The 25,865-nt window shown below is 50.2% G+C and overlaps 1 long non-coding RNA gene and 1 pseudogene across 13 annotated transcripts in view; one reads left to right on the forward strand and one right to left on the reverse strand.

Annotated features, from left to right (window-relative positions):
• LOC140713385 (uncharacterized) overlaps positions 1-17,597 on the reverse strand; it is a 130,339-nt gene extending 112,742 nt beyond the window's left edge. For 8 of the 13 annotated variants that reach the window (XR_012095462.1, XR_012095470.1, XR_012095467.1 and 5 more), the window contains exons 1-7: positions 17,296-17,596; positions 14,611-14,718; positions 6,867-6,939; positions 5,267-5,418; positions 4,820-4,941; positions 4,605-4,680; positions 795-4,518 (exon numbers count right to left, since the gene is read on the reverse strand). This is a non-coding gene — a long non-coding RNA (uncharacterized lncRNA). Of the gene's footprint in view, positions 1-794; positions 4,519-4,604; positions 4,681-4,819; positions 4,942-5,266; positions 5,419-6,866; positions 6,940-8,375; positions 12,348-13,919; positions 14,085-14,610; positions 14,719-17,295 lie in introns of those variants that run through there. The other 5 variants (XR_012095466.1, XR_012095471.1, XR_012095469.1 and 2 more) reach the window with 4 other exon arrangements.
• Positions 17,598-18,621: 1,024 nt separating this feature from the next.
• LOC140713383 (uncharacterized) lies at positions 18,622-24,845 on the forward strand (annotated as a pseudogene).
• Positions 24,846-25,865: the final 1,020 nt, after the last annotated feature.

A 25,865-nucleotide genomic window follows, 5' to 3' on the forward strand; every position in this document is an offset into this window, starting at 1 on the left:
GGCTGGAGTGTAGTGGTGCCGTTACAGCTCACTGCAGCCTCAAACTCCTGGGCTCAAGTGATCCTCCTGCCTCAGCCTTCTGAGTAGCAGGGAAGACAGGAATGCAGCATCATGACCGGCTAATTGTTATTATTATTTGTAGAGACAGGATCTCACTATGCTGCTGAGACTGGTCTTGAACTCCTGGCCTCCTCTAGTGAGCCTCCTGCCTTGGCCTCCCAAAGAGCTGGAATTACAGACCTGAGCCGTCATGTCAGGCCTCCACCATGCTTTTCAGGGGCCTTTCTTGGTGAAGCTCCTTATTCTAGTTAATGCTCAAAAGTGAGCAAAACCCAACTTGCTCAAAATTACGCAGATATTCTTTGGGTGGTTTTGTAAGGGGAACAGAAAATAACTTTTTATAGCGATAGGAGTCAAGGTGGCAAAAATGATATTAAGGCTTAATACCAACGCGATGGGCTGCTTTTCTCCTCCCAGTAGAGTTCATATTATTTAATTATAATATAAAATTGAAAATATCTTTCCTGTATTCCTGACTCCCCAGGCCTTGAATGAAGAAAGTATTTCTCAGGCTGGGTTTTTTGTTTTTGTTTTTTTTTTTTTTTTTTTTCCTTCTTCTTTGGGTATCTTCTGTCTCAGGCTCTGGGTTTTTGTTTTTTATTTTTTTTTTTCCCTGCTTCTTTGGGTATCTTCTGTTGTCCCAAGACATATCTGGAAACTTAAATTGATTTTCACCCAACCTAAAATAAGCTCCACAGCTCTGGATCGCGGACTGACCATGACTAAGTACCCACCGCCACATCACGCTGTGCCACACACCAAGAGTGACTCATTGTCTTCGTCACAGGTTGTGGCTTCTGCAGGGCCTGGTGCCTGGTGGAGCTGAGTGTACTGGGAAGTCCAGGGGCATTCTTAGGGTGGGCTGGATGGGAAAGCGGCGTCCTTTTTGCCTGTGGTGACGTGAACATCAATACAGTATTTATAGAAAGTTCACAGAAATGTAGTAAGCTTCAACCTTTCCAATCCTAGTGAGAATAGCTAGCGTTTAGTGACTCTGTTATGTGGCAGGCCCTCAGTGATCCTGGGCACTGACTTATCCCCACTTTACACATGAGCAAGGGATGCCCGAGGTGTACCGGCTTCCCTGAGTTCACAGAGCTCCCTGGTGTGGCCAGGCCCTGTGGCTGCTGCAGGGATGTTCAGGGCTGCGTGTAGCTGTGTCTTCACTGGTGTCCATCCTGCGCCCAGCACCACGCCTGGCGCTTGACAGGAACGCAAGCGTTTGCTGCCTGCCTCCCGCCTGGAATCTCCACTGAGGAGCAGGAAACCAGGGGTTCTAGCTGTCTTCTTCATTCATGAAGTCCTTTAGAGGAATTCAACCTTCTCTAATCAAAAGTTTCCAATATCCTCAGGTCAATGCGTATAAACTGTTAAGACTTCAAGATTACAACCTAAAAACCGAAGTCAGAAGTGTGAGGTTTCAATTGACTGGACATGCATTAGGTCAATGACACACATATTTATTGGACACCAGGCTTGAGCCCCACATGGGCACCTTTGGTATCTGAAGCAATATTCCTTGGGTGGTTTTGTGAGGGGAACAGAAAATGACTTTTTATAGCGATAGGAGTCAAGATGGCAAAAATGATATTAAGGCTTAATACCAATGTGATGGGCTGCTTTTCTTCCCCCAGTAGAGTTCATATTATTTAATTATAAGATAAAATTGAAAATCTCCGAAGCAATGCTTCAGAGCCCAGTAGGATGGAAGGGGAAACTGAGAACAGTGCCATTTCTCCTCACACAGCTCCGGCGCCCCTCACCATCCTGTGCACACACATTCTTTGATGGGATCTTTTCAGTGTAAAGTGCAGTAATTAATTTTGCAAAACTTACTGGGTCTGGGAGGCAGATGATGAGTGATGGTGTCACCCCGTCACACAGTGGGAGATTTATATGATGGCATCATTTTCTATGAATGCAGACCACCTTGTGTGCCATACTCGGATGACCCTTCGAAGCTAGACATTTTGTCATCTTTCAAAAGAAGCATGTTTTCCCCCTTGGTTACAGAAAACTAAAAGCTTTTGATACAGGACTCCAACCTTTTATCAGGGAGAATCAGGGCTCTTTAAATAAGCTCGACCAGTCGGATGGGCCGTCAGAAGCAATTAAAATTAGAAAGATGAAGATGCGGTAACAACCTGGTCAGGGCAAATGTCAGGATACCAGATTGCATGTTCACAGTTGCGTTTCTGTTAAGAACGTGTGGGTGAATATGGAACAGAGGGCCATGTGTCAGTAGTTGGGTTGCATTTTATGTTTCTTTTCTACAAGCCCTTTCTGGTGTTGTGTTCGTGTTTATTAGAGAGTAGCTGCCCAGAGGCTGCCGTTTCCCTCCCCACTCCTCCGTTCTCTGCATCTTCACCCCCAACTCCCAGTACTTTGGAATTACAGTCATTGTGTTTGTCAGGATGGAAGAGGCAGCCAGACACATGGCAGATCAGAGCACTGAGAGGCAGAGACTTAATAAGTCCCGCCGTGGCCCCACTGTCTCGAGTGCTGAGATAGGGCCTCGGTGTTTTTCTCTGCAGAATGGAGGCATCACTCAGTCTCTATCTTCTCTCCCTGTCTCTTTCTTCACTCCCCCCTTCCCTAACACACATCCACAGTGAAAGTCTTCAGGAGACAAAAGAGAAAAGGCTGGACTGTGCTGGCCCCCCCCAACCCCGGGGCCCATTTGCTGTCTTCCCAGCTTCCGTGTGCCCAGAGCCGCCTGGGGGAGCCTTTGGAGGTGCAGATCCTGACTGTGTGGGTCTCAGTGAGGCTCCGACTCTCACGGGGAGGCGCCGGTGCTGCGGGTCCCCCTGGGGGCAGTGCCGCGGTTTGCAAATCCTGCAGATCAGCTTCTCCACTTCTCCAGGTTTCTCCAACATCAGATGCTCCCAGGAGTCCGGTGGGATTGTTTTCTGACTTTGACCAGGATTTTGACGGAGAAGATTCATTAATATAGGACCCCTTGTCTTAACGTACATATGTAAATGATCTGATCTGAAGTTTTCTGAATGGAAAATGATTGAAGGAGTGGCATCCAGTAGCCTCGGGGAGTCATTCCGTCATATCTTTTCAGCTGTGTCTTACTACGATTAAGATTTTGTTTGTGTGTGTGGCGGGGCGGGTGGGGGACGTTGAGATGGAGTCTCGCTCTGTTGCCCAGCCTGGAGTGCAGTGGCTTGATCTGGGCTCACTGCAACCTCTGCCTCCCGGGTTCAAGTGATTTTCCTGTCCCAGTCTCCCAAGTAGTTGGGATTATAGACATGTGCCGCCATGCCCACCTGATTTTTTTTTTTTTTTTTTGTATCTTTAGTAGAGATGGGGTTTCACCATGTTGGTCAGGTTGGTCTCGAACTCCTGACCTCAAGCGCTCCACCTGCCTCGGCCTCCCAAAGTGCTGGGATAACAGGCTTGAGCCACCACCCCCAGCCTTATTTCTGTGTTTCTGTAATCATTGCGCACATTAACGACCGCCTTCGGTGAGTCAGGGCAGGCTTTAGGCAAAAGAACTAAGCCATCTCCGCCCCTGCGGCTCTCACTCCTGCGGTGAGGTGCGGGTACAATGTACCTGTAGCCGGACCTGAGAAGAAAAGCTCCTGTCTTATGAAAGGGCCCGGGGAGCCTCTGGTTGGGGCCGTTTGACCTGACCGGAGGGTGAGGGAGGAGTCGGTAGAGGTGGGTGGGCCAGTGGAGGACTTTGGATTCGCCTTGGGGGAACTGGGAAGCAGACTGACTGTCTCCAATAAGGGTGGCTTTGTGGAGAGGAGAGGACAGGAGGGGAGGTCGTGAGTTTAGGGTCTCACAAGGAGCGGCCACAGATGGAAGGTTATGGGGTGGGGCATGTGGCAGGGCAGCCCTGTGCCCACAGACACACCCCGCCGAGGAGACCCAGGGACTCAGCTATGACAGCTGGAAGGCGGAGCATGTGAGCTGCAGCAGACACAGGCAGGTGGGGTAAAAGGAGAGTCTTCGCAGCAGTGCTTAGAATAGCAAAAAGTGGGAAAACCAGCAAAAAACTATCAATAGGAGATTAATGAATCCATTATGGCACCTGGAATGGAAGGAATTTTTGTCAGCGTTTAATAAGGAGCTTTGTGCTGGTCGAAAGTCAGGAGGTGCCCAGTACACTCAAGGGCAGTATTGAAGAGCTGAGTCCAGAGCAGCTCTGCACAGCAGATCCCCCTGGGGCCAGAGGGGCCGTTTGCAAATCCAAGCAGATCCGCTTCTTGAAGGTTTCTCCAACGGGAGCATCTCCCAGGATTGCGGCTTGCATGGGTGGCCTGTGTTATATATGCAATTTTAAATGATCTAGTTGCCACATTAAAGAAAGGCAGGTCCGGAGGGGGGGACGCTGGGTGCCATGACTCACGCCTGTAATCCCAGCACTTTGGGAGCCCAAGGCAGGTGGATCACTTGAGCCCAGGAGTTTGAGGCCAGCCTGGGCAGCATGGCGAGACCCAGTCTCTACAAAAAATACAAAACAATTAGTTGGATGTGGCGGTGCACACCTACAGTCCCAGCCCCGTGGGACATTGAGGTGGGAGGATTGCCTGAGCCCAGGAGTTGGAGGCTTCAGTGAGCTGTGACTGCACCGGTTCACTCCAGCCTGGGCAACAGAGTGAGACCCTATCTATAAATAAATAAATAAATAAATAAAGTGAGACCCTATCTATAAATAAACAAACAAACTATATTTTCTATTCAGCCCACTATTTTGATAACAATCAGTTATTGTGTTATTAATATTTTACACTGTTTTCCATACTTAAGTCTTTGAAACCCAGTGTGTAAAGAATCTTCAAGTACATCTCCATGTGGACGGGACACACGTGGCCAGCGGCTCCTCTGAGGGACAGTGTGGTCACGGCGATGGGTGGCGTGTGCTGCCTGTACATAGAAGGTCCCCGTGTGAGTGTTTCTGCGAAGGCCCTGAGGGATGGGCAGGGGAGGGCCGACACCGTCCCAGCCACACAGAGGACCCTGGAATGCAGCAGGCTGCCAGCGCGCCCCCACCCCAGCCCCTCTGCTGCCTGAGCTCTTTCCCAGATGTCCACTTAGCTAACCTCCCTCACCTTCTTCCCTTTCCTTCTTTCCCCAAACGTCACTCTCAGGCAGGTCTGCAGGCTCTCCGATTGTCAATGGCAGCCCATCTCCATCCTCCACCCTCTTAACACCCCCCACCCCACTTGCTATTTTTCTCCTCAGTGCTTACGGCCATCCACCCCTGGGCATCATGCATTTGTTCACTGTGTTTCTTGCTTTCGGGTCTCTCCTGATTGGAACAAGCTCCGCCAGGACCAGAGGCTTTCCATTTTGTCACCGATGCATCCACATAGCTCCCGGCAGAGATGGCGCTTGGGGCACCTGAGGTGGACAGTGGCTGGTGGTTGAGCCCTACAGATTTATCTCAAGCCCTCCCCTGACCCTACCGGAAGACACGGTGGTCTGCACAGTCCAGATAGTCAGAGAGGCCCCCCGGCTCGATGACTTTGAACCGGCGGGGGTGGGGAGGGGGGAACAGCACCGTCGACAGAATCCCCCCTTGGTATCCCACCTCCCCATGCCTACATAATCCCTGCATTATCAAAGGAGAGACCCCTAGAAGGAGGTTTGGCAGCAGGAGTGAGATCAGCGCAGTGTAAGCTCATTTTCTGACAAACCAGTGGGAGGAGTTGGCAAACTGACTTTCTCAAAAAGAATGTATGCATCGAAATTAGCAAGTGAGTGATCAGCAGTGTGGGAAAATTCAGGAAAAGCAGTTCAGTGCTGTGAGAGAGGGCGAGGCAGGGAGCTTTATTACTCCAGACAACGGAGGAGGTAAAAGGATAGACCTAGATTATTTCACTAGAGTTCATCTATTCTTTTTTTTTTTTTTTTTTTTTTTTTTTTGAGAGGGAATCTCGCTCTGTTACCCAGGCTGGAGTGCAGTGGCGCAATCTCGGCTCACTGCAACCTCCGCCTCCCGGGTTCAAGCGATTCTCTTGACTCAGCCTCCCAAGTAGCTAGGACTACAGGCGCATGCCACCACGGCCGGCTCAGTTTTCTTTGTATTTTCAGCAGAGAGGAGTTTCACCCTGTTAGCCAGGATGGTCTCAATCTCCTGACCTCGTGATCTGCCTGCCTTGGCCTCCTAAAGCGCTGGGATTACAGGCGTGAGCCATCGTGTCCAGCCTATTCCTTTTTTTAAAAAAATACAATTTAGATTTTATCAGAATAGAATCCTAGGAAGCTGAGATTTGTAAACTGGGAAATCCATCTCCTCCAAGTAGCCAGGAAATAAGCCAGGTGACCTAAGTCATTCTTGCTAGGCCCTGGTGTGGGCCGGGGATGACTGACTCAAGGAAGAAGCTGTCTTGTGACTCTTACCTGCACTGTCGTTTAGTAAGAAGCTGTTAAAAAGTATATCATATGAAGAAAGTGATTTACTAATTGATCAGAGTAATGACCACATATTTCCTATGTAACCACTCCCTCATTATCTCCAACTTTATCTTTGGTTCTCATGACAAGATTATCACTTCCCAGAAAACTGGGTTTTTTGCAAATTACCAGGAGGTGTTTTTCCAAATGGTAAGGTTCTTCCTTGGTGGGAAGATGTTTTCTCCTGGAAATCCTTAGGAAAGTTATTTGATTCTTGGGTTGGGCTCCCAAAACCAAAACAAGATGGATTATCCCCAGGATACCTGAGCTATAAGGACAATCTGTAGCTTGAGCGTGGAGTGAAAGACACTGAAACTGCCCTTTGTCCCAAATGGCTGTGTGCCGGGGCCCTAGAACAGCCCTAAGGAGGTGGTGAAACAGGTGACATTTACCTGTGAGGCTGAAAGCCCTCATTGCCAGGCTGTGAAAGTCCGCACTGCAGGTGTGCACGTCTTTATCCCTGTCCTGTGGGTGACAGAGCCTGCCAGTGAATGCTGGTGCATTTCCTTCTTGCTTTTCATCTACCCGTGTTCTCCTCCCTCCTAACCCCTCACTGAATGTTCCTGGGGCTTCATCAGGTTTCACCCTGCAGGGCCCAGCAGGAGGCAGCTGATTTGCAGTCCTCACCATTCAGAAGTTCAGAGGGAGGGCTTAGAACCAAACAGGCTCCACCCCCAGGCAATTAAATGAGCATCTGGCCTCAGCAGGCATTATTTTCCTTCAAGTTCCCATTGGTGACTCTAAGGCACAGGTATCGTAATAGAGGAAATCAGGAAGTCTTGAAAGTTAAAAGGAAATAAAACTAGGGTTTACCCTGTAGCTTCACCACTTCACTAAGGTCGTTACCTTCCAGTAATCAGTTTATCCCCCTCAGAGCCTCAGCTTTCTCATACCTCCAGGGAGGTGTCAGGAGCTCTGCGGGCTTCCTGTGAGAATCATCCGGGCCAGGGCTCTAGCTGTGGGTGTGCAGTCAGCAAGGGACGCCCTACTAGGTCCCACCAAGTGCTGCCAGCCCCTGAGCTCAAGGAGGACACGTGAAGAAAAGCCCTTTGCAATGTAGGGCTCCATCCCACCAACGTGCAAGTGAATAGAAGTCCTTTCAAGACCTAGTATTGTGTATTTTTAAAAGTGTGGTGCCCCGTCACCTGGAAATTGCTAGAAATGCACGTTCCCAGGCTCCCTCTCCACCTGTGAAACCCTGGGGGTGGCCCAGCTACCTGGGGTGCCGCGGCCGCTGATGGTGCTCCTGCTGTGGGGCGGTGTCACTGTTCTTTCCAGGTGGGTACAGGTGGACCCGGGGGTGGGGGGTGGGGAGAATCCCGCAGGGACTTCAGGGACTGAGTTTAGTGCTGGGGTGTGTTTCTACTCTGCACAGGAGTCTCCTGGGGTCACCTTGTGTATCATGTCCAGCTTTTTTTTTTTTTTTTTGAGACAGTGTCCCGCTCTGTCGCCCAGGCTGGAGTGCGATGGCGCCATCTCCACTCACTGCAAGCTCCTCCTCCCGGGTTCACAGCATTCTCCTGCCTCAGCCTCCTGAGTCGCTGGGACTACAGGCGCCTGCCACCACACCCAGCTAATTTTTGTACTTTTAGTAGAGATAGGGTTTCACCACGTTGGTTAGGCTGGTCTTGAACTCCTGACCTCAGGTGATCTCCCCGCCTCGGCCTCCCAAAGTGCTAGAATTACAGGTTTGAGCTACCATGCCCAGTGGGCTAATTTTTAAGTTTTAGAGATGGGTTCTCACGGTTACTCTTGCTGGTCTCAAACTCCTGGCCTCAAGCAATTCTCCCATCTTAGCCTCCCAAAGTGCTTGAATTTGCAGGCATGAGCCAACACACCTAGCCAGAAATTGATCTTTCATTTTAAACTTCATCTAGAGATGTGACAAAAACCAAACGAAGTATTTGTTAAAATACTTTATAACCCTAGGTACAGTAATAGAGTAATCCAACTGACAATTTCACAAAAGTCAATTTTTGGCAACAAGTTCAAGGTTATACATGTTAATAAAGATAACACATTTATTCAACCAGAAGAAAAAGGTTACAATGACAGAATTTATCTTTTTCTTTACTATGTTGTCTGAGCTATGGTTAAGGTTTGGGGAACTAGTATCTTAAAGAACCTTCAGAAATTTCTCATTCTAGAATTTAGAAACAAATTTTACACTCTCGGGGTTGAGAGAATCCAGGAGCAATCACCACCCCTAGTGTCCCGATGCTACTCTCCAAAGGCCCTTCCCCACTAGCCACAGAAATCAGAGCTCCCTGGGAAACAGACAGTTGAGCCTCTGGAGGAGGAAGGCCTGGCTGTGCCTGCGTTAGGGAGGTGGGGATGGGGGCATACAAACCAAAGAAGTGAGACCAAAATGGGCCAACAGCTGTGGCAAATGTCGGCATAAAAATAAATAAATTCCATCTGATCACATGGTCTCAAATATATACATATACAGAAATATTTGTGAGGTCACAGTGGTACTAAAAAACAAAACAAAGACGACTGGGGGGAAAAAAAGAAGAAAAGAAAGAACTCTTTTCTCCATGTTGGGTGCAGTGGCTCACACCTGTAATCCCAGCACTTTGGGAGGTCAAGGTGGGCAGACTGTTTGAACTCAGGAGATCGAGACCAGCCTGGGCACCACGGCGAGACTCTGTCTCTACAAAAAACATTAGCACTAGCTGGGCATGGGGGTGCACATCTGTAGTCCCAGCTACTCAGGTGGCTGAGGTGGCCCAGGAGGCTGAGGCTGCAGTAAGCTAAGACCATGCTATTGTAGTCCAGCCTGGGGGACAGAACCAGACCCTGTCTTTAAAAAAAAAAAGACAGCTTCTTCTGTCAACATTAGAGGTAGTTCCTGCACCACCCCTCCTCCTCAAACTGGACTTCCCAGGGAGAGCAGCCGCCCCTGCCTTTTCCACAGAACCATATTTCAAGATAACCCAAGAGCCCCAGCTGATGTGGAGCTCTCCTTTGAAGAAGTCCAGCAAACGAATGAAGAATTACAGAATTTGAAAACTTCACAAACTCTAATAAATGATTCAGGCAATAATCCTCAATGAATATGAAAACCATTAATAGGTTGATGAGGAATTATCACAGGACACCAGAAACTCAAGTGCACCAGATGGTCTGTGGCTGAAGGGAGAAAGCAGATCTTCACAAGACAGTGGCCGACTCTCAGCATGCACCCTGCTGGTGTGAGACCCCCCGGTGGAGGCAAGCAGGCCTCACACGATGGTAGGATGTGGCCATCAATGCAGAACTCCCCACGAGGGACTCTGCTTAAAAAGGCACAGCCTGACTCAAACTAAGGCTTTGGATCTAAGTTCCAGTTCTCAGGAAACACAGGAACATGGCACCCAACACCACACAGGAGCAGCCAGGACACCTGGAAAGTGAGAGCGCCTGGAGGAAACCCGGCCTGCACACTTCTCTGCCGTCCCCGAGAGGGTGCCCAGGAGAGACCCGGGCTGACCAGGTGTGATCTGTGGGACCCTGTGCAGCAAACACTTTGGGGCCAACTAGAAAATGTGAATATGGAATAAGAAATAGGCAGTTTTATGAAAGTATGTTTTATTCTATTAAAACTGAAAATGGCATTAGCTCATGTAAGAAAAAATCATGTTTTCAGGTCACAAATTCAAATATTTAGTGGTAAATGATGACATTTATAATTTACTTCCAAAAACTTCACAAGGAAAAGGATATCTATTATGTGATAAGTGTTTAGGGGCTCATTATCCTAGTCTACTTTTCTGTATACTTGAAAGTTTTCATAATTGTTTTTATATAAACTAACCTTGCAAATATGTTTTTACATTAGCATTTATATGTAAATTATTAGTGTTTTATAGGATACGTATAACTATATTATTACTATAATGACCTTATACTAGTGACATAAGAAACAAGCGATAGATCAGAAAGTGAGGATGTGATGAAGGTTCTGTGACTGCATCCACTATCGGAAGAGCACTTCTCCATGCCAAGGAGAGGCTCGAAGCTAAGCATTGCTAAATGTGAGAGACACCATGTCATGAAATTGGAAGAACACAAACAAGTTAACTTTCCACAATCCACCATCAAACTTTTCCAACAAAATATTACCTAGCATTGCTTGGGTGATAGTGAGTGGTATGAAATTGCTTAAGCTTCTCCCACATAAGCTCCGGGATGCACAGTGGGTCACCCCTGGAGACCACTGAGTATGTGTGGTCGGGAAGAAGTCTATTTTGAAGGTGCTGGGGGAATATCCTCTCATTGTCTGTCTTGAAATGTGAAATAAATAAGAATATATACATTTAAAATAATACACACATACATTACTTACAATATAGCCAATTGATCACATTCTGGTGCATATGCCTGTAATACTTTGCAAATAAAACTGTTCTAATGGTAACAAAAAAAAAAAAAAAAGACACCCCTGCAGGCATTGTTTAACACCGTATTCAATCACTCATCACCCATGCACAGGACCCAAGGATTGAGAACAATGGACTTTTTGATGTGTGTTGCAAATTGGAGGGATCACCAGGTCTGCCCACCAGCCAGGAGGGAAGTGGGGAGAAGCTCTCACCCTAACTTGAGTTTTAAGAAGGCTCCTTGGAAGAAAAGACCACCAAATTGAGAATGAAAGGTAAGAAATAGTTCACCAGCTGAGGGGGGCTACGGGAGTCAGAGAGCAGGCCACCCACAAGCCCCAGGGACACCAGCACAGGCAGGTTGTCAAAGTCACAAGGGGACATGAAGACACGGGCCCAGGACAGCAGCTCTTAATCCAAAATGGTCTCAAGGCTCCTTTACACTCTGAAAAATTAACCCATTTATGCCTGAGGTTGCAATTTTTTTGGTAAAAATTCAGACCTTGGCAATGACCTTGAGCTGTAGGATATAAATAACTCCCACAAGCTTAGGATTCCAATAATGGAACACGAGGCATAAATGGGTTTTAATGAGGACCCAAGCAGCTTTTGATTATGTGAGCTTTTTTGCCTGTGTAGGTGCCTGTGTGTGTTTATATAATTTTTCTATATTCTAAATTAAAGCTGAGACATTTAAAAACTACTTATGCATTAAGGTAAGCCATCATTACATGATAATATAAATATGTTTGAAAAATATTTCTCATAACAAAGTAAAAAACTGACTACTTAGAGTGATGCTGTGTTGCCTTTTTTGCAAACCTCTGTAGTGTCTGGGTCAGAGGTGAAGCTGGACTCCCCCATCTGCTCTGTATGCAGCTTGGTGCGTGTCACACACCTCGCCACGCAGCCTCTAGAAAGTACACCATGTACTTGGGCAAGAATGAGTGAAAAAGACAATGTGTTGATAGTGGTATGAAAAGAGCTTTTCTCTCGCTGCAGATCATACACGGGGGTCGTCAGACATGGTCTGAGACAGCATCCTGGCCCTGCTAATCCCCTGGCTTCTGCTCACAGCACTGACCTAGCTAATCCAAGAACATGTCACCTATAATGAGAATATTATATAAAAATCAACCACCTTCCAGATGTGTCTGTATCATGGTTCTGTACATGGGTAAGGTAAGCTGAACACAACATTAAAAAGAAAGAAAACTTACAAACCCTCCCTTCATCTCACTAAAGACGACTCCTTTAAAGACCAAGGGTGTCTGGGGTCGCTAGGATTCTCGTGTTCCAGCCGCCATCCTTCCTGCCTGAGGACAAATAATTATAAGCTGACAGTGACTCAAATACTAAAGTCTGCATCAACTAGTTAATCACTCATGACATACCAGAAATCCAGCTCGTGTAAACATGGGAAAAAGGTGGCGTCCAAATACACCGAGAGGAGATTCTGAAGGTCCTTGGGATTTTGTGTGGAAAATGGATACAGAGTATAATCACTAGCTGGGTACAAATGAAAAGTGAAATTGTAAAATATAACAGATTTCTACTAAAATTATTGAGTCTCAAGCCTCATTTCCCCTTTGTCCTAGGACAGTAAGTTGTAGCTATTCTTGAGATGAGGCAGTGGCTCCATACTCTGGCCCCCGACCTTACTTTAGGTAAGCCTCCTGGTAAGTGTCCATACTTTTCGGTATGAAAGAAACTGTCTTCTCTTTCAGTCATGCCAGCCGGCCCTCTCCCTCAATCACATACCACGTCCCTGTGATCACAACACTTGCCACCCACTCCGTCCGGGTGCCATGAGTCACCTGGCCAAGCACACACAGCAAGTCGCTGGCAGAGGTGAGACCTCGGGTCTCCTCAGCCCAATCTAGGGAGCCTGCCATCCAACCACCATGCATAAGTGGCCCACTACGACCTGCATCATCTACCGCTGTTAAATTACTCGTTTCCAAGCTTACCGTACTTTGTAACAGATGATCAATGCATTTAAAATCAGCAGATACAGTGAGATGTCTGCTTTCTAACAATATATAGCTTTAATAATAATAGCGCTCATGGTAGCTATTTCTCAAACAAGAAACATGACTTATCATAAGTTTCTATGGCTGGACACAGTGGCTCACACCTTTAATCCCAGCACTTTGGAAAACCAAGGTGATATGGTTTGGCTGCGTCCCCACCCAAATCTCATCTTGAATTGTAGTTCCCATAATCCCCACATGTTGTGGGAGGGACCTGGTAGGAGGTGATTGAATCATGAGAGCGGTTCCCCCCATATTATTCTCGTGACAGTGAGTACGCTCTCACGAGATCTGACAGTTTTATAAGGGGCTTTCCCCTTCACTTGTCATTCTCTTCCCTGCCACCCTGTGAAGAGGTGCCTTCCACCACGATTGTAAGTTTCCTGAGGCCTCCCCAGCCATGCAGAACTGTGAGTCAATTAAACCTCTTTACTCTTTAGGTCATTCTTTATAAATTACCCAGTCTTGGGTATTTCTTCATAGCAGTGTGAGATTAGACTAATACACAAGACAAGAGGATTACTTGAACCCAGGAGTTTGAGACCAGCCTAGACAACAAAGCAAGTTTCCACCTACACACACACACACACACACACAATGAGCCAGGCGTGGGGGCACCTTGTCCCAGTTACTTGGGAGACTGAGGTGAGAGGATCGCTTGAGCCCAGAAGTTTGAGGCTGCAGTGAGCCCAGATCATCCCACTGCACTCCAGCCTGGGTGACATGGTGAGTACCAGTCTCAAAAATAAGTACATTTCTATAAAATTTGAAAAATAAAGGAGTGAGTTTATAGTACTGGCTACTATTAATAAGGACCTCACCCAGAGTGAGGTGTCTTTGCCCTCACTTTGCAGGATTTCACAAATGCTCTGAGTCTGTTGTCAGGACTCCCATGCCTGGACCTTGCCTGGGACCCCCTAGTCACTGCGCTGGTTCCCTTGCTGGAGCCCTGCCCAGAGGCAGCTGCTTTCTTACACCACCCTCTCCAGGAGCTCTTCCCTTTCCCCCCAGCAGCAGCAGCAGCAGCAGCAGCAGCAGCAGCTCCCACCCTTGTCCTTGGCCCTCCGCATGGCATCCACCATGTGCTTCCAGTCACAGCCGCATCAGTCTTTCTAGACGGTAAGTTGTTTTTTAAATTTGCTACAACATCAAGCATAGCACAGAGCCAACAGCTGGCCAAATATGTGAAGTGTGGTCATTTTTAGTTACTATGCTAAAAAAAAAAAAAAAAAAAAAGGAAAAGACTTAAGCAAATAACAAAACAAAAATGAATCCATTTTAATATAAACCCAAGTAAGTATAAGTCCACAATTTCTTCTTTATAATTTTGAAACCCAAAAGGCTCAGAAAACTGAAAGATTCTGCAGAAGTTTAGAGCAAACTATTTGATGGCAAAACCTGACTGAACAGATCAGGGCACTGAGTCTTCGTGCTCACACTCAGCGAATCATCAGGTTTGGCTGCAGAAACCTGAGTGTGTCTGATGACAGACCCAGCTGGAAGTGTTACTCTCTCAAATCTGACAAGAATCAGGCTTCGCGGGATTCCAGGAAGGGACCGGGGGTCATTTCTCTCACAAGCTTTGTTCAGCCGAGTAGCCATCATGCAACAGGAGCTGGGCCAGGGCCTTGGGACACGAGGACAAGGCTAGTCTCCACCCTAAAGGGCCCGTACCTATGCCAGAAACCACACCTGCAATGTATGTGGATTTATGAGGAGGTGCCGAGAAGGACCCATACCTGGTTTATGGTGAATCCGTGGATCTTGTCTCCTAGTTGATAGTGTAGAGCCCTCTCACAAGCCCGGTTACTGTTCCATCGCCACGCTCTGTGGTGTGCATGTCTAGACTAAAGGTCATCTAAGTTAGATGAGCTGCAGGAAAATTATCTGGCTAACATTATTCAGCCACATAGTGAAAATACTCTTACATGATAAAGATCATTAATTAGATAAAAATTAAATACTGCATCTTCCAAAATCTTGCACATTCCAGAAAACTAATTTCTGGTAAGACCCTTCCCATTTTAATGACCTTTTATCTTACCTAAAGCTTCAGTGTTGGAAACCTTTTCTTTATACATGTTCAAAAATAACTATAATACAATCATGGTTTAAATTCCCCTTAAGAAACTCTTAAACAAAAGGGCTTCTTTTCCTCACAGAATCCTCACAAGCCTTCAAAATATTGGAAGAAATTCACACTACAGTTAAATCCCATTACATGCCTACCGAATTGGTGAAAACTTTTTAAAAAGCCTAATATTACCAGGAGCTCTCACACACTGCTAGTCATACTGCTCTCATACTGCTACATACACTGCTACCTGTCCCACAGGGAGTACAAAGTGGAACAACTTTGGAAAAACACTTGGCATTCTTTAGAAAGCTAAGCAGGCAGGGCATGGTGGTTCACACCTGTAATCCCAGCACTTTGGGAAGCCGAAGAGTTCCAGACCAGCCTGGCCAATATGGTGAAACCCAGTCTCTACTAAAAATACAAAAATTAGCCAGGCGTGGTGGCAGGTGCCTGTAGTCCCAGATACTTGGGAGGCTGAGGCAGGAGAATCGTTGAAACCGGGAAGCAGAGGTTGCAGTGGGCCGAGATCACGCCACTACACTCCAGCCTGGGCGTCAAAAAAAAAAAAAAAAAAAAAAAATCTGAATACTGGAAATCCGTTCACCTCTTGGTCTACATCCTCCACACCTTACACTGCTGCACCAGCACTCACAGACAAGATTGTCAGCACAAACTCTGATAGTCCCAAACTCAACTCACCTGGAGGTGTAACGACAGCGAATGGATAAACTGCAGACTAATCATTCAATTAAAAAAAAAAACTAACCAACAAAAGTGCCTACAACTGCATATAACAAAGATGAAGGTCACATAATGTTAAACAAAAGATACACACGATACAGTATTATCCTAAACAGGTATTATTCAAACAGGTAACAAGATACTGTCAGAATGCATAGAGATGGTAAAATATTTTTAAAAAGCAAGGACATTTCTGTATGATAGTGCTAATCTAAGCGGGAGGGAGAGGGTTATGAGCAGTTAGGGGAAATCTTCAGCTTGGTCATGCGGACACTTTTTTTTTTTTTTTTTTGAGACAAGAGTCTTGCTCTGTTGCCCAGGCTAGAGTGCAGTGGTGCAATCTCGGCTCACTGCAACCTCCACCTCCTGGGTTCAAGCAATTCTCCTGCCTCAGCCTCCTGAGTGGCTGGGACGACAAGTGCTCACCACCACGCCCAGCTAATTTTTGTATTTTTAGTAGGGACGCGGTTTCACCATGTTGGCCAGGCTGGTCTTAAACTCCTGACTTCAAGTGGTCCGCCCGCCTTGGCCTCTCAACATGCTGCGGTTACCGGCGTGAGCCACCGCGCCCAACCTACTTCTTTTCTAATTATTCTCACCTGGATGAGATGGCTTACGCCTGTAAGCCCAGCAATGTGAGAGGCTGAGGAGGGGGATCACTTGAGCCCAGGAGTTCAAAACCAGCCTGGGCAACAGAGCAAGATCCCGTCTCTTCAAAAAAAAAAAAAAAAAACACTTTATTTTCTCAAATTGTACTATATGTCTTACGGGCTTTTCTACATTAATATATCCCACCAAAATATTTTAAAGATATATACAGGGGAAAAGAAAACACCTATTCAGTCACTGTCAACATTATGAAGATATGCTGTAGTCAACATTTGCTTACTGATTTAGCAAATTTCAGAATTATGGGACAGAGACGCATTTTAAGAAGTTACTTATGAGCAAGGACATGATAGGAAACCCATGAGCGGTAAGGCCAGGGTCTCCCCCGAACTTTCCAGTAACCTGCTGCCAAACTCACGCCACGGACGCCCCGTGTCTCCCCCCGGCCTGGGCCGGCAGCGCTGAACTGTTACATTAAATACTGGCTCGTGGATTACCATGAGCACTAAACCGCTTCGTCAATTTTTTCCCCCATAAACTGAGTCGTTAAAAAACCAAAAAAAGTTAAATTCCGGGAGGCTTCAGTTCTCTGAACACAGCCGGACTTTAAGAGTGGGCTGTGGGCGCCTCGGGTCTCTTAAGGACTCGGCCTCCAACAAAAATGAACTAGGAGCAAAGACACCAGCGAGAACCGCAACTGCCGGCCCCATTTACTACCCCCATTAAAGCCCACTCCAAAGGAGGGCCCTGCCGGGAGCGCCACGGGCAGACCCGGCCCCCAGCCCGGGGCATCGGCCCCGGGGTCCTCCGGCCTCAGAACCCCGGATGTGGGAGCCCAAGGAAGGCCCCGGCAGGGCCTCGGGGTGCGGGGCGCCCACAGTGCGGGGAGCTGCAAGGCTTGGGCGCAGGGACCCCTACGTCTCCGGCCCGTCCTGGACCTTCCTCTCCCGGGAGCCAGCACGCCGAGCACTTCTAGCCGCCGACCGCAGCGCCTCACCCGCCGCTCAGCCGCCTCAGAGAACTCAACCCCCTCCGCGCGCCACAGCGCCACATGGCGTAAGACCAGCTCGGGGCTGGCGAGGGACCCCACTTAACGCGACGTAGGGCGTGGGGCGGGGCTTGCCGTGACGGCCACCACTCCTATTGGTCAGCGCGAACGGCAACGTCCTCTGCGATAGGCTGTAGATGAAAAGGGCGGGCCTCCACTGCTCTGGGACGGGCGGGAGGGCGGTGCAGAGGGCGATGGGCGGGAGGAGCGGGGCCGACATGCCGAAGGAGGCGGCAAGGGGAGAAGCGTGCTCACGGGTAAAAGGGGCGCGGCCGGCTTGACGAAAGGGGCGGGGTGGGGCCAGCAGCAGGATGTGGACAGTAGAAGGAGGGGGAAGTGGGCAAGGGAGAAGTGGGACGTGGCGAGAGGCGTGTCTATGCAGATGAGTGGGGCCTGGTGAAGGGCGGGGCTGCGCGGGTGAAAAGAGGGGCTCCTGGAGGGCGTAGTGCTATGTTGCGCGGGGCTGTGCAAGTGATGGGAGGAGCTTAGTAAGGGGTGGCTCTTTGCAGGTGAGGAGTGAAGCCTCGTAGGCGGGGATGAGCTGGGCCTTGGGGATGGGGCTTGCAGGCGATGGGGTGGAGCCAGTGGGGCGGGGCTGCAGGCAAGCTGAGCCTTGGGGGCTGGACTTGCAGCGAGAGGAGGGGCCTTGTGGGGGCAGGGCTGGCAGAAGAGGGTGGGGCTTGGTGATGGACCGGGCTGTTGGAGTGAGGGTAGTGGCCTGGTCGGGGGCTGCCGGAAGCTGGGCCAGGTGTACAATGGTAATCCTCTCTGGACTTCGTCATGTGGCTCAGGCTGTGCCTAGCAGGGAGGCCAGCCCGATCGAGCTACCGTCTGCACCCTGAGAGTGAGGGCTCCTTCCCCCAGCGCGGGTTAAAGTAGGGAGGCCGGTCCCCATCGAGGGTGGGGTCTCCACCCTTCCATCCTGACAGCGAGGGCTCCTTTCCCCAGCGCGGGTTAAAGCACCGTGTGTCCACCTGTGCAGTGGCTGGTCCAAATGTGCCCTGGAGGGCAGAAACCCTGGGTCCTGCCGCTGGTCCGGGGCGTCTGCTTCCCCTTCCTGCAGTTCCTGGGAGGGTCTGTGTGTCCAGGGGGCTCTGATCCCTGCCTCAGGACCACGGGTGAGGGGTCAAGATCGCCCACTTTGGAGCTGGCCGGGATCTTGGTTCTTTGGATCCTCGCTGTGTGGCTCTGGAGCAGTTCTGTCCTCAGGAGAGGGATCCTCACAGCCGCCTCTTGGACCCTAAGGAGAATTAATAGGACGACCCCCGGGTAGCTGCTCGTGGCCCTGTGCGGAGCCAGTCCTGTGTCTCCACCAGTTCCTTCCCTCTGTGCTCCCCCACACTGTCACATCGCCAGCCTTTATTTCCTTTTCCTTGGACCCAGGCAGCGAATGCCCAGCTGGCCTTGGCAGCCCCTTCTCTAATCTATCCTCAAATCACTTCCTGATGGACAGCACTGACCGGCCATTGGCGTGACCAAAACCCCACAAAATAGAACCCAACTTTCCTATTAAGCCGTGCAGAGCTGTCCCAGCCCTACTTCCCACAGGCTGTCCTCATTCACCATGGGATCCGTGGTTCTCACCTGGGGCTGGGGGTGCCCCTGGCATCCAGTGGGGAGTGTCAGGGATGTCCCTCCAGGCCCAGTACAGTCTCCCAGCCGGTGGCCAGCAGACAGCAGCACCCAGCCTGATGTCCCTGTGGCTTCCGGTTCCCCGAGGCCAACTGTGCTTTGCTGCCTCTTCGTCCTCTCAGACGGCTGCCCTCTCTCCACCTTCGCTGGTTAGCAGTGTTCCATCCATTAGAGCTCAAAGCACTGCCTCCCGGCAATGCAGCCCCTTCTCCTGGCCTGCCCTCTGCCTGTGCCCCGCCGTCTGCGCCATGTCTTCGCGGGCCCATCAGAGCGAGGCTCCCAAAGAAACGGAGCGGTTCCTGTTTGTGTCTCTGTCCCACCTTCTCTGGACCTGGCACCGTGCCCTTTGCCGACAGAGGTCTTGGGTTGATTGTAAGCAAAGCAGACAATTTGTATGGCTCTAAATGGCTGTGAACATGCTTGATTGGGGTATTTTAAAAATAATTGGATATGTAAACATTTGAGTGTGACACAGGTGGATTTTTGGGCGAATGGTCTTGTTCTTCAGGGAATAACCACAGGCCCATCCACAAGGACCATTTCTGGCTGATTTATGGAACGCTGTTCTACCTGGTTAATTTTGAATGTTATCTCAGCCTGGGAGGTAGCTCAGCATGTGACGAAGATCACTGGTTTGAATCCTAATCTGCTCCTTAGGAGCTGCACCTTCCATGCCTTCGTTTCTTCCTTGGTTAGGTAGGAAAGGTATGAGCTACCTCAGAGTTGTGAGTGAGGCCTGCATCGAGTGACCGCATTAAAGTGCCAAGAACTGCACCCGGAGGGTTGATATTTAAAGACCTTTAAACATTCCGATGCTGCATTTTAGTACCCGGGTAAAACAGCAAAGTTATGACAGATGCAGATGCAGACCCTCGGTGAGGTGGGGGGCTGATGGCAGGAGGTGAATCACTGACCCTGTAACGAGGGCGTGGTCTGTTCGAGGCTGAACGAAGTGCACATCATTGCATGTACCACGGAGGTCCCTCTCGTGAAGTCCTGGAAGGGTCCATGTGGCTGAGCCGTGTGGTCTGTCCATGACGTCCGGCAGGAGCAGAGCTTTCGGGTGCAGCCTTGCTCTTGTGCGCACAGCCCTCAACGGTCTCAAAAGTCTGAGGCTTAAAGCAGGCTTGGGGTTTCCTTACACCTCCTGGACATCTAATTTGCCTGGCAAACATGTTTTTCTTGGGTGTAAAGGTGAAGGAGTGGGTGATTCTGGTGAAAGTGTACTAATTACTGCACTTCTGGGTCAGTGGCGCTTGGTTGAAGACACTATCTGCCCTGGATGGACATCTCTGGGGTGGTGAGAACCAGTGGCTGGATGTCGTGGGGTTGCCAGGAAGATGCTAGCTTTTTCCTTTTTCCTCAGTAACAACACCCTACTTTGTTTAGGGAAGCAGCACACCCAGCTGAAAATCCAATTCTCTTGCACGGCAGAGCGGCTGGTGACACAGGTCCAGATGCTGGGATGCTGATGGGGGGTCCTGGAGTGGGAGGTGTCAGGAGACTTTCCCGACCCACAGCAGCCCTGGGCTCTTGTCCGGCCTTCTTGCCCGAGGCATGACCCCTGGAGGGAAAGCAGCTTCGGGGGCCTGAGGGCCAGAAGGCAGAGTCCTGGTGTGTGGGGCAGGCCTGGGCCAGGCTCCTCGGAGGATGTCACAGAGCTGCTGCCCATGAGGGGACCACCCACCTCTGAGCCCCATGCAGATTTTCCTCTGTAGCCGAGCGAAATCCTGGTACGGTGAGTGAGGGAGTCAGAGGCACCTTTTGTGGAAGGAGGACAAAGCTGGAGAGAAAGAGGTTTTCCTAAAGGCACAAGGCGCTGATACTGCATTAGGGATAATTCCTAGGAGTGTGGTTGCTGGTGGGTGGAAAACTGTAGCCAGAGAATAAGTGGGAATGGCCCTTGCTGGTATTTAACTGATTCGTTCACGAATGGTCTGAACAGTTCTAGTGAAAATAATATTTTGGACACAGATGTTTTCATCCTGCCTCACAAGCAGCATGACCGTGGGCTCTTCCATCCTTCCTGGGTGACAGTGAGGGTCTCAGGCCCTTCCAACCCTGTGTTAGCATTTCCCCAGGGTGTGTGTCCTGTCCTGAATAGGCTGGAATGCCTCTGGGTATAGCTGAGCCTCTTGAAAAGGGAAGAGTCATGTGACGTGCTCTGGGTGAACAGGAAAATGAGGGAGGACAGGGAGAGGGACCCGGAGGTGAGGAGGATGGTGAGCAACACTGGGGACAGGGGACAGAGGGTAGCACCTGGGATGGGGGGACGGAGGGTAACTCTGGGAACAGGGCGGAGGGTAACACCGGGGACAGGGGATGGAGGGATGGAGGGTAACACCACTTCTCCAGGCTCCTTTGGGGGATGCTGCCGCCTCTCACACACCAGAGTGAAGTCAACAGGCTTCTGTCCCCAGGAGCCCCAGAGCCTGGCAGCTGGGATTGGCCCAGTATGAACCACCGTTCACTGGCTCTGCACCTTGGGACAGGCTCCCTGGTGTTTCCACCCTGTTTTCCCATCTGGACAGTGGAACCCTGAGTGTCCCCGTCACAGCTGTACCCAGAGCCCTGGACTCCAGCATGTCATAGGCACTCATTAGCGTTTCTTTTGTCGTGGTCCGCAGACGAAGTGGCTCTTTCTTTGTGTGTTCACAGCCCTCCTGCTCACTTTAGCTTCTGGGAACACTTTTTAACATAGCTTCGTATGTGGGGAGGACTCAAGTGATTAATTGAATGTTTTATCAGGTGCGGTTCTTCTGTTTCCTAGTTTTGACACTGGGAAACAATGTCCCCATTGGTGAATTTTCCAGGGACTCCTGTGGTCAGCCTCACGGTTTCACTCTGTCACTTTCTAATGCAGTACTCTTTGGGAGTCTTTTCAATTAAGCACCGTCATTTAAAAATAAGTTTTATAATATGCAGTTTCAGATTAATTCTTTACCTTTGTGTCTCAGGCAGTGGCTCCTCACCTGTGAGTCGTCAGAAAGTTTCACGCAGTTTTGCAGGGCGGCCTTTGCATTTACTGGAACTATTAAGAGCTCCTTCCTGCTTCCCGTGATTGACACGCAGTGCACGTGAGGCCGTGCGTGGCTTAGCGTCTTCTGTGGGTTTACAAGGCACTTTCTGTTCTTCCCCACGCCGGCTCTGCTGTGCCGAGTATTCGCTGCGGGCAACGGTCACACTGTCTGGCACAGGCCACCGGGCAGACTTCACGTAGTGGAGCCTGCAGAATGGCAGAGCCCGGCCTCCTCGCCGCCCTTCACAGGGAGCAGAAAGCGCAAGCCTGTGATCAGAGCTGTGCTAGCCCAGAAAGCCTCCGAACAGGTTGAATTGAGGAATCGGCTCCTACCAACTGCCCATGTTTAGGATGTGTTTGAGTGTTTGTGATTTTTCCTGCACTGAAGCTACTGGGCTGGCTCTGAGTCACCGTCACGGGACTTCACTTGCCCCCAACGGGAAGCGGCGGGGGTGGAGGGCCGCACAGAGGCTTGCCGCCGTGATAATGAAGGGCTTGTCGCCTCTTGGGACAGCGAGTTCAAGATCTTTGTAATTGTCAGCGTAAAGAGTGACCCGCTGAGGACACGGCTGTAATTCAGGGTGGCATGGTTGATTATCATCGTTGATATCAGGTGCCTGCCTCTAAAATGACGGTACCCGTAGTGCGGCTCCAGGAGGGCAGCTCCTGCCAAACACACGTGCTCCTGGGCCCCTGCAACCAAGCTCGTGCTGCCAGCCACGCCTGCAGCTGTGGGTGCAGCGGGATCTTCATGGCACTGAGCGCCTCCGTCCTTTGCTTGTGAGGCCCAGCCCTCCGTCCCACCTGGTCCCAAGTGCGGCTCCTCCCTGGGTTCTCCCAGCCCTGTGCAGACCTCCGTCTTCACAGCTTCCCTAGTTTTCTCGTGGGCGCCCCAGGTGGGTGCCTGGGCAAGGTTCTTGTGTTAGTCGAGTTCTCTCCAGCCTTCCCTGGCTTGTGGCAACAGCAGGTCCCTTCAGATGAGTCAGCCAGCTGTGTGCCTGCATGTTCAGGATACCTATTAGGGGCCTTTCTCAGGTCAGAGCAAGACGGACTCTCACCTCCTCCGTGGAACTTTGGAGCCCGCCCTGGAGAGACTCCAGCCACGTCCAGAGGGGCCGCCCAGGTCCCCGCTGTCTAGTGGGAGTGACTTCTGAGCCACTCGAGGCCCCACTTTGTGTTCCTGCACCCCACAAAGCCACTTAAAGCGCCATGTTCTGATGCCGTGTGCCTCTGGAGTGTGGCACACAAGCCTGGACGGGGATCTGAGCAGTCGCTGCCTTCCTCAGGCTGCGCTTGTGTTTTGGGTCCCCTGGAGCACTCGTGGCTGTGATTCTCACTGCTGTCTGGGCTCCCCTAGACAGTCTCACCCGCAGCCTGAGGGCCACATCGGCAGCCACTGAGGAGCCGGCAGGTCCGGCGTTGGTCTCACTCAGTCCTTCTCGACTTTGGTGACAGAGGAGACAGCAAAGCTTCAGCTGGGAGCCCCAGGCCTTCTCTGCTTGGGGCCTTGGAACTGAGATAGCACAGATCCTGCCATCCACATGCTGGGGGCCCCGCTGTGCGGCTCCCTCCTCTGGTCAGGGGCCGCGCCCTTGGGCTGGGCAGCTCCGGGTCCTCGCACTCAGGGGCTCAGGGTGGGTGTTGGATGCAGAGAGGAGAAGGGCAGCGGTTTGAGCCCAACTGTGTTGGTTTCATCTTCTGCCTTTTGTCCCTAAGTACCTTTGCAAAGTTTTCTAAATGAAAAGTCAGAAGGTAATTTTAATGACTGGAATCTGTGAATTCCATGGAAGCCAAGTCTGTCCACCTCTTTCAGCCACCTCACTTCTCCCCATTGGGGCTGATTTTGGCAGCATTCATAGGGGCAGGGACGCAAGGGGTGGTGGCCAGCCCTCAACCCTGCATTCCTCCCCTCCTCCCCTCAACGCCACAGCATTTCGGTGTCATCCCCTTCCCTGCACGCGTCCTCATGAAAACCAAGTGTGGCTGGAGGGAGACGCCTGCGCCCGCTCCCGTGACCTTCCCGGCCAGCTCGGCTGCAGCGGCCCCTCGGCAGGCATCTGTCTGGTGCTGCCTCCGTGCTCCTCCCGTCACCTGACGCTCGTGCTCCTGAATCTTCACGCGTGTGCTCCGTGCAGCCACGTCACAGGCTCCCTGGAAATGGAGACAGTGTCTTACGCCGGTCAGAATGCTCTTCTCTGTCCACTGAATAATCCAACACGGAATCATTCCTCTATTATTATTTATGCTTTGTTATGTAGAACTGGAATGAAGAAAAAGTGAATTTAGACATTACAGCCCTCAGGTTGAAGCTGGGTAATTGCATTAGGGAATTAAATGAGAGCATTTGAGCTTCTTGAGTCCTAATTCTACATCTTCGTATCCCCATTACCCCATACCCAGTGTCTAACACAGCTCTTGGTCTAGGAGTTTCTTGATAAATGCTTATTGAATTGAACTGGACTGAGTTTAACATTCCCACCCAGAGTTAGAAGCCAGTCCCTGAGCAAATTGCATTGAGAACGTGAGTTTGACGTTACTGCGGTAAGGGGTATCCTACCCAACATAATTCCTAGTCAATATCAGGTATTTAGTCAAATAGACTTAAGTATAGAGAGGCATTGGCCCATCTGGCAAAAGGGCAAGGCACGGTGCTTTAGATCCAGGTCCGCAATATCAACTATGAAAATAAAACGTTGTCAACTCCAATTACAGCCCTGTCCTCAGCTGGTCACTGTTTACACTAACAATTATAAACAGCTTGAACTTGCTGTCCTGAGAGGCAACACACCCTCCATTCTCTCTGCAGTGCAGCTGCCTTGGTGGATGGAACATGCCCCTCCTCCCTCCCTCCCTCCCTCCCTCCCCCCTCCTTTCTCCCTCCCTTCCCTTCCTATCTCCCTCCCTACCCCTCCTCTCTCCCTCCCTACCCCCTCCTCTCTCTCTCCCTCCCCCTCCTCTCTCCCTCCCTCCCCCCTCCTCTCTCCCTCCCTCCCTCCTCCTTCTTCCTGTCTTCTCTCACCTTTCTCCCTCCACCTTCTCTCCTGGGTGAGGCACAGAAGAGAAGAGACCTCAGGAATCTTCTGCTTCATCCAAGCAGCTTGGGGGCAACTTCAACAGCTGCAATTTGGCTGTCCCAGCAGGTGCCTCAGGGCAGCCTTTCTAATGGGAATCCTGGAATCATGTCTTTCCTTAATGTGTCCTAAAGGCTGGAGGACATGAAGTGAAACAATGCTCCATGCTCAGTCCTGTGATTTTGTGTATTTATTGGACTTACTTTGAAATTAAACTAAATGATACCCAAGGTAGAGCATTAAAAAAAGAAAAAACAGGCTACAGTGTTTGAAAAACAAACAAAATCATTTGGTTTGTTGGTTCTTAGACCTTCACAGGCTCCTAGGTCACACGTTTCAGTTTCTCAGTGAGTGACATTCTCTCCGGAAGCTGTGTCAGCCTCTTGTTTAATGATATCAGCCACAGCAGAAAGAAGCACTCCATAGGCCCCGTGCTCAGCACCTTGGCATGAGCTCCTGCCATCTTCTGTTCATGCTCATCACAGCTCTGTGCAGTGGGCGTCCTCCTGATCCATATGGGAGGATGGAGGATGGAGGCAGAAGGGTGAGTGACAGTAGGATCACATGAGGGGTGTCTCCCGAGGTAGGGAGGGGAGCCGGCCCAGGACCTCAGTGCCCATTGCGTCCTTCCTCCTCCTCTTCTGCCTCTCCGTGACTGTTTAATTCAGACTGCAGGGACAGATGTGAGTATGTGCAGAGCGTGTGTGCACCCCTGGGGGTGCGTGCTTATATTGGCAGGAAGGGGTGTGAGCATGTACAGAGCGTGTGTGCACACCTTGGGGATGTGTGCTGGCATT

This window comes from Chlorocebus sabaeus, chromosome 14, assembly GCF_047675955.1.
Source record: "Chlorocebus sabaeus isolate Y175 chromosome 14, mChlSab1.0.hap1, whole genome shotgun sequence".
Lineage (NCBI taxonomy): Eukaryota > Metazoa > Chordata > Mammalia > Primates > Cercopithecidae > Chlorocebus > Chlorocebus sabaeus.